Consider the following 7,471-nt stretch of genomic DNA (forward strand, 5'->3'; position numbering starts at 1 on the left):
TTGAGTTCAGGGCAAGTGTCTCTTAATGATCCCTGGAGTGCAGATAACAAACATAGCAAAGTGCAGAAATAGAAAGAATAGAAGGAGAGACACAGGTAGTGAGGGGGGGGGGGGTGGCTGGCGTAACAGACATCCTCCTGAGCTTCACAGTGTGACATCTCCACAGCTTCCCACTTTGATCCTCCCATGCTGCCTCTGCCAGAGAGAGCTGGAGAGCTCCAAGTTTGGAGCCTTGGTTTTCAATGTGGGCCGCAACTTCCATAGGTGGGAAAGTCTCGCTTTTTCCAGATGTGCAGTACAATGTAAAGCAGTCAAGGAGTGGCAGATTAGGACAAATAATCCACTCATGGGATGACACCACTCCTCGGCCCCGCTAAAACACTTGCAAGAAATTCACCGCTTCCTATGGAAGAAAGGACGATAAAAAGATCTTGACCTCACTCTGTGGATGGATAAAATGGACCATGTCCTTAGGAGTAAAATTAAGAATCCTAGCATATTTTAGAAAAAAACAAGCAATCCCAAACATTGTGAAATCCATATATTTCTGCACCCATGGGTCACCTCATGGGTCAGCCTCATGGATCCACGGGGGAAGCTGCCGGATAGTACTTTGCTTGTGTCTGATCTCCTTTATGCTCCGAGTCGTGTCACTCACTGTCCCAGCTCTGGAGATATTCCTATTCATTCCTGGTAAATCAGACCAGGCCAGCTGAGGTTCTCTTTCACAATTACTCCTCTTAGAGCACCAACGTCATGCAAGTGTGGAAAAATGCGAGATACTATGCAGAAGGTCATTCTAAAGTCTATCTTCCACCAAGGCTTAATCAGCATTTACTGACTGGGTTTCTTTTCCACCCAAAACCCCCCACCCCACCCCAACCCAACCCACCCTCCATTCATTCATATTCACTTGTCAAGGTCTGCTGCGAATATCTGATCTTCCATACAGCATCAAAGCAACAGGGCCTGGAACATGGCCACACAAGCTGGTGGCACATTAGAGATTAAGTGACCAGTGAACTTTGCCATTACATCAATGAAAAAACTGCACAGGAGAAGTTGGAATAGCCCTACAGTGCGCGTCCATGCCGTACTTCAATGCCCGTGTGCGTACACCTCTTCCATCTCTGAGAGGACAGCAAATGGGTTGCTTTTCTTTCATTCATCTCTGCAGTCAGTTAATATTTAATACAATAAAACCATGTGTGACGAACTACATGGTGAGAGTCCTGCAGTAAATTTAGCCCAGGGAAATACTCCTAGGCCACGGACCACCATCCTCCTACTGCTGTAAAGATGCTTCTGTGTGGTCTACTAGAGAGGTTTATTGGCTTTATTTGGGCCCAGTGCTTTTAGTTTTTACCTTTCAGTCTGAGGGTGGATTTAAAATGTATATTTTTTGTGTGATTGCAAGATGTAAGTATTATTCACATTTTTTTATTTTTAAATATATCCCACTGACCGTTTTACAATAATTATATATATATATATATATATATATAGTTACTGAAGCTGCCTGTGATCCACATATTCCGTGTCCCATAATGCACTCTGTACATTTGATTTATTACGCCTTTTGGGTCATCGACGTCTGTGTGCAGAAGGACACGAGTTTAAAACTACTACCACCTCCATAAGCCTCCTTGTCCAACAGTTTCCACCATCTCTGCTGAAATTGTACATTTTAATGTCCTCTGTTGCTGGAAAGAATTCACGCTTCAAATTGCCACAATGGCCAAGCTTTACAATATAACGTGTATTTAGGATAGGTACTTACAGGGAAGCACACAATTGGAGCTGTGTTGCATCCCTCTCACAATATTGTTTGCATTGATTCTCTGTGTCCTTTGTCCCTGTGTTGAGATTGAAGTAAAGGTCTGGGCTGACCTTGTGAAACACATAAAATATATATTTGTGTATGTCCTTGGTCATAACACAATTTGTGCAACTTTCATTGAATTCAAAACAGCTTTCATTGTTATATCTGAGTAACCACAGTGAGGTCTTAGTAGCAAGAAGGTTGCAAAGTCAATTTCATTTAAGGGATTTCAATTTCAACAAACACTTGTTGCATGACTTGAGTGGGTTTATGAATTAGAATACATTCTGATGGGGTACTAGTATGAAAGCTTTGGGAAGTCTGGCCTGATTTGATTAGAATTGTGTCAGTGCCATTGCTTCTTAGGATATATTTGGACAAATTGATCTGAATGTTTGTTTTTTGTTTTTAACTCATTTTTTTCCTACTCTCTTTCATTGCAGGTCTTATCAGTTTTCAGTGGATCACACAACAAAATATCCATCTTGCATTCAATGAGGTAAGCTGTCCTTCTGAATTTTGATTTAATGGAAAGCCTTATTTGAATAATTAAAGAGCAGAATCTATACACCAGCCTTTCCTTGAAAACAAAATGTCAAAGGTTCCATTTTCACAAAGAGAACGGATAACAATTTAAATATTAATAGTTTAAATTGAAAGCCATGAGTACCCTCGTGAGTCCCACAATTATAAATTACATCCCAGTGTAGGTAAAATGAAAAACCATTAATCAAATTGCCAAACTAAAATAATGGATTACAAGAAGTCATAATTATGCTTTTTTCTCTCTCTCTCTATGTGCTAAGTGTAAAATACAATATCCTTTTACTCTAACTTATTCTCTTTTATTTTAGGGTGCTTATTTCTAATAATTAAAAGATTAAACTAAATGAGTCAACAATTATATGAACAGGTTGTAAAAGTTCATGTGCATTTTGAGTAATGAAGAAACTAAATAAATTCTAGGAACCATCCTTTAATGCACTGTGATCATGGACATGCACCACAACCCAAATTGAATGTATGGCCTTACTCCATAGCAAGACTAAACACACCTTTAAAAATGCTCCAAGAATGATTCTGCAGCATGTTTCCAACTGCACAATTAATCACAACAAATATATTTACCCAGTCAAACAGGTCATCACAGTTATAGTCATTCCATTCATTGATTAAAATCACTAGGAATCCTGGATCTCTCTCAAAGGATTATGAATCTCTCTCTCTCGTGTTTACAACTCATTCACCCAGGGTCAGGGTTAGCGCATCTGCCATGGGTTTGAACAAAGGCAGCTACTGCAGGAGGTGCATGCCTACCTCCTTAGCACACTGCCAAAGGCCACACATCTGTGCTGAGCGATCAGCAACCCAGAGCTGCTGGCACAGAAGACGGCTGGCAAAATCTAGCTCATGAGAGCATGACTTATGATGTTCCGAGTTTGCCTCTTAACAGACGTACGCCATGCAGTAGGACAGGAGTTCTTATTAATGTAAAAACAGTAGGTAGGAGATTGATTGATAATATTCATTAATTAGAAGCTTTTATCCATAGCTGCTCTGTTATTTTAGTTTGGAGACAGATGAATAGAGAGAGGCAGACTGATAGAGAGATGGAGAGAGGGATAGATATGGCTTTAACTGAACTGAGAGACCCCAGCATTGTATAACTCCCGGGGTAGACAACCTTGTAGGCCGACTGGTCCAGCATATTCTTCCAGTTATAGAAAAGCCAGTGATCCACTTTCACAACCCATGGAACAAAGCACTGGCATAAGAATATTTTGGGTGCATGTCACATTTTGATCCGTTCTCCATGTAAAGCCAATACATCAAAGCTCTTCAACTGTCAAATGGCTTGAATTTGTTTCTGTTTGGCTCAGGTGAACAGAGGTGAACCGGTTTAAATCCATTAAATCCAATAGACTGGATAGGATCCTTGCATCACTTAGATATTAATGGACACCAAACAAGCACGATGGGTCAAATGGCCTCCTCTCGTTTGTAAACTTTCTTATGTTCTTATGTTCATTCCTTAAGTACAATATATTTATCTCAATCCTACAATAACAAACACAGAGATATAAAACTGATGCTGCACTGAAGAACATATCTCAACTATGTTCATCCGTCATGGTGCCCATAAGTAATATAAAGTCCTTCAAATATTCTTGAAAATCAGACATTTTGTTCTTTTGGGAATAGATATCCAGGATGTCTGTCCTAAGATAGCCTCACTTTCTTTCCTTACCTAGCAGGCAGACACCGATTGCACCAGATGAGCACGAGATGGAAACTCACAAAAAGAACATTGACTTTTGTCTTTTCGGTCAATAGAGAACCCACATTTCGAGCACCTCAACAGTCCTGCTAAGACTCCAGCAAAACCTCTACATAAGGCATTAGCCAAGACAGTATGGAGTCTAGTGACTCTGTAGCTGGAGTCAGTGCTGTCTCACTATGAGAGCGAGCGAGAGAGAAACTGTTCCCTTAATAGAAAAAATTTGAGTCAAGTGACCATCAGCTGGTCCGAGTGTGTTTGATCAGTACAGTCACAAGGCCTCAGGTATGTGGTGCTGGAATGGTTACAAGCAAACACAAGGTATGGATATGCGATCTTTGCAAGGTAATTATGGCAATCAGGCCCTTCTTCTGAATGACCTTCAAAGAGATATTTCTGTTCCTAACATACAAATCGCATAAAGGAATGCCAAGCTAATTTCGATCAATTTGTCTATTACGGCTATTTATTTATTTATTGGGCCTTCTCCTTCATTAGTGGAGCGATCAGGCACGTGCGCCTCTCAGAAGGGGGCGACGCTTGCGGCTTTTTCTATTGAGTGGCCGTTTTTTTTTTTCCTTTCCTTCTGTTTCACTTGATTTATCTGTTATCTAGCTTTTTCATTGCAGCTGGGGGAAACGAAATCCACGGGGGTAATTAGATCTTTACATATGAAGTTAAGCACTTTAACTGTTTTCTGGATGCACAAGATTTGCTTAAAATGTTTTTGTTTGATTCACATAAACTAACAGACATAAATACATGAATATATGAATTAATTAACTGCCTTGAATGTAACAGCATACTGTGTATATTATTAATTAGTAGATTGGTTTGGACAAAGAATATAATCTTGTTATAGCATAAAAATGATTGCCTTTAACCTATCAAGCTATAAAGCTTGTCTTGGGAGAAAGCTCCAGCATGTTGACACAAATATTTTTCTCGCAATTGCACAGTATATTGGCAACACAAACCGAGGAAATGAAGTTGATTCTTGCACAAACTCTGCCAACTTACGAGAAGTCAATCAAAACTTCTCGATCCTTGAAAATCTCTCTCTCTCCCGTCTTTCTTTTCCTCTCTCTTTCCCTCCACCTCTCACTTCAGAGTACAGCAGAATCAAGAATCAAACTGAAGTAAAAGTTGCAGTTAGCCAGCAGTGCCTGGAGGCAACTGGAAAAGAATGACAAAAATGTGCAAGTGCTAATGACACGCTTCAGAATGTTTGTCACTTGATCGAGTCAGACCATGATCCTTTGCAGGGCTGAATGCTAATTGTCAGGAGATTCAGCAGTTGTAATCATGAAGTGCTGTTTTATAACTCACATAATAAATGTTCTTTCTCTCTCTCTCTGTCTCTCTTTTTTTTTTAATTTTTTTTTAGTTGGAACCAAGCATTAGGATGAGGGTAAAGATGTTACACAGTAGCGGTGCTCATGAGTTGCTCAGTAGTCAGTGTAGATCCTGTCTTCTAATCAGCAGCTACATCTGGCTACTGGGTCTCTCGTGGCATTTTTCACTTCCTGTTGGCACATTCCTTCCAGATTGTGCTGTATGTTATCACAATGTGGGCTTCATCCTGTGACCAGCCAGAATGTGACTTTTTGAATGAAGAAAGAAAGAAAAAAGAGCTGGTTGTGAGGAGGTTTTGTATTTTTCCTATCTCCTTCATTTCATTCAACAAGCTTACATCTTTTCTTAACCCCTTTAATTCTGAGGGATTTCTTATTTTTCTTATCATCTGCCCCTCCCTAAAGAACAGGCAAAAGGAAAGTCTGGCAATGGCTTAAAGTATATTGGAAACCTAGATCAAAGACTATATTCAAATTAAACGGTCACTGTGTAACTATAATAGGTCTTCTCCAGTTTGGAATATATTCTGTTATATCAGAACACTTGAAAATAACTTTTTGTGACATTAATGCTGTCCACGGCTACTGAACGTGTCAAGATCATGCAGTACAATGCAGGGAAGTCTAGTTTAAAGCTGGTTTGAAGCATGCGCTTGCAGAGGTCACGGGAATGCATCTAAAGATGGTGACGAAGCAAAAATTACAAATTGCAGAAGATAAAGCGACACGTTCTCGGTGTAAAATATGATTACGTTGTCAAAGCGTTTCCCCTCTTTTGCTTCTTGTCATCAGCTTTTGTACAGTCAGAGGAAAAGCAGAAAAGCTACGCAAGCTTGAGATTTCACTTTCATGGCAAGGAGCTCTCTAATTGATCATCCAGTGTGATCATCATGTGTTAATTAGATATGACATTCTCTCACAAATGCCAATTTATCTATGTAAACTTCTGCAGTCTGCAGTTTTGTGCAGACATCCATATTATGGATTAAGTCCTCTGAGGAATAATTTTTTATTTATCCTTACAATTGATATTTACTCATATGGAACTCTCAGTGGATATTTTAATGTCAGCTTCAGACATGTACAACTTGTTAAACTTAAAGATCCTGCTACATTCGAATCTACATGCACCCGTTATTTAATTCCTACTTGTGTCCTTGTTTAAGTGTTGACTATTGGATTCTGTTTTTTATATACTTCAAGTGAAATAGAATCTCATACTCAGACAAATAAAATCATTCACCCCTTTAAAAACAATATCACTTCGCTACTTTGATGAATGCCTCATCTTCTAATCATAAAAAAGTATTATGGTGTGAAAGAACTGTAGTAATCTCCACTTGAGTGCAGGAGGCTTTTAAGATGTCTCGAGTCATTCAAATGACCGTATTATAGATTATAGCATGAGAGCCAAGTGAACATCGAACAAATGTGCCAATAATCATGTCATTGATTTGTTGACACACAGCCCAGAAACATACTCCAGGTTATGAATACATGAATGCTTTAGTACCTGAGCAAGTCTGATATTGGTCTAGCTTGAACCTGGCATACAATGTAGATTTCTGTGTTGTTCTGGCTACAGCTACATTGTCTGCTGGGTTTCAGGCTGACTAGAGAAGCTACCTTGAAGAGAACACCTTTTCTTTCTTTTTTTTTTTTTTTTTTTTTGCACTTAAAGCCAAAAAAGGACAGGTAAGATTCTCCATATTTTACAGAGATTCACTTTTATATAACAGCTAATTGTTTATTGTGTATTGTCTTAATTTTCGATAATAAAAAAATATATATACATTACTGAGTTTGTTTGTTTTTAAATGTCTGTTTCTGTCCTTCTTTCTGGGTAATTAAAATAAGATATGCGGGTGCATTCACAGCTCAGCGATCTTATATATATACATACATACATACATACATACACTTTTACAATTATTTCTCTTATTTCCCTGTGGCAAGCATTCTTGCTGTTGAGACCCTACCCTGTGGCATAGATATTGAAAAACCATTACCACGGAT

At 39.0% G+C, this 7,471-nt stretch overlaps 1 long non-coding RNA gene across 2 annotated transcripts in view; it reads left to right on the plus strand.

Moving 5' to 3' along the window:
* Positions 1–7,249, plus strand: part of LOC136751321 (uncharacterized) — a 44,671-nt gene extending 37,422 nt beyond the window's left edge. For both annotated transcript variants that reach the window (XR_010816992.1, XR_010816993.1), the window contains 2 exons: positions 2,266–2,321; positions 5,211–7,249. This is a non-coding gene — a long non-coding RNA (uncharacterized LOC136751321). The remainder of the gene's footprint in view (positions 1–2,265; positions 2,322–5,210) is intronic.
* Positions 7,250–7,471: the final 222 nt, after the last annotated feature.

This window comes from Amia ocellicauda, chromosome 6, assembly GCF_036373705.1.
Source record: "Amia ocellicauda isolate fAmiCal2 chromosome 6, fAmiCal2.hap1, whole genome shotgun sequence".
Taxonomy (NCBI): domain Eukaryota; kingdom Metazoa; phylum Chordata; class Actinopteri; order Amiiformes; family Amiidae; genus Amia; species Amia ocellicauda.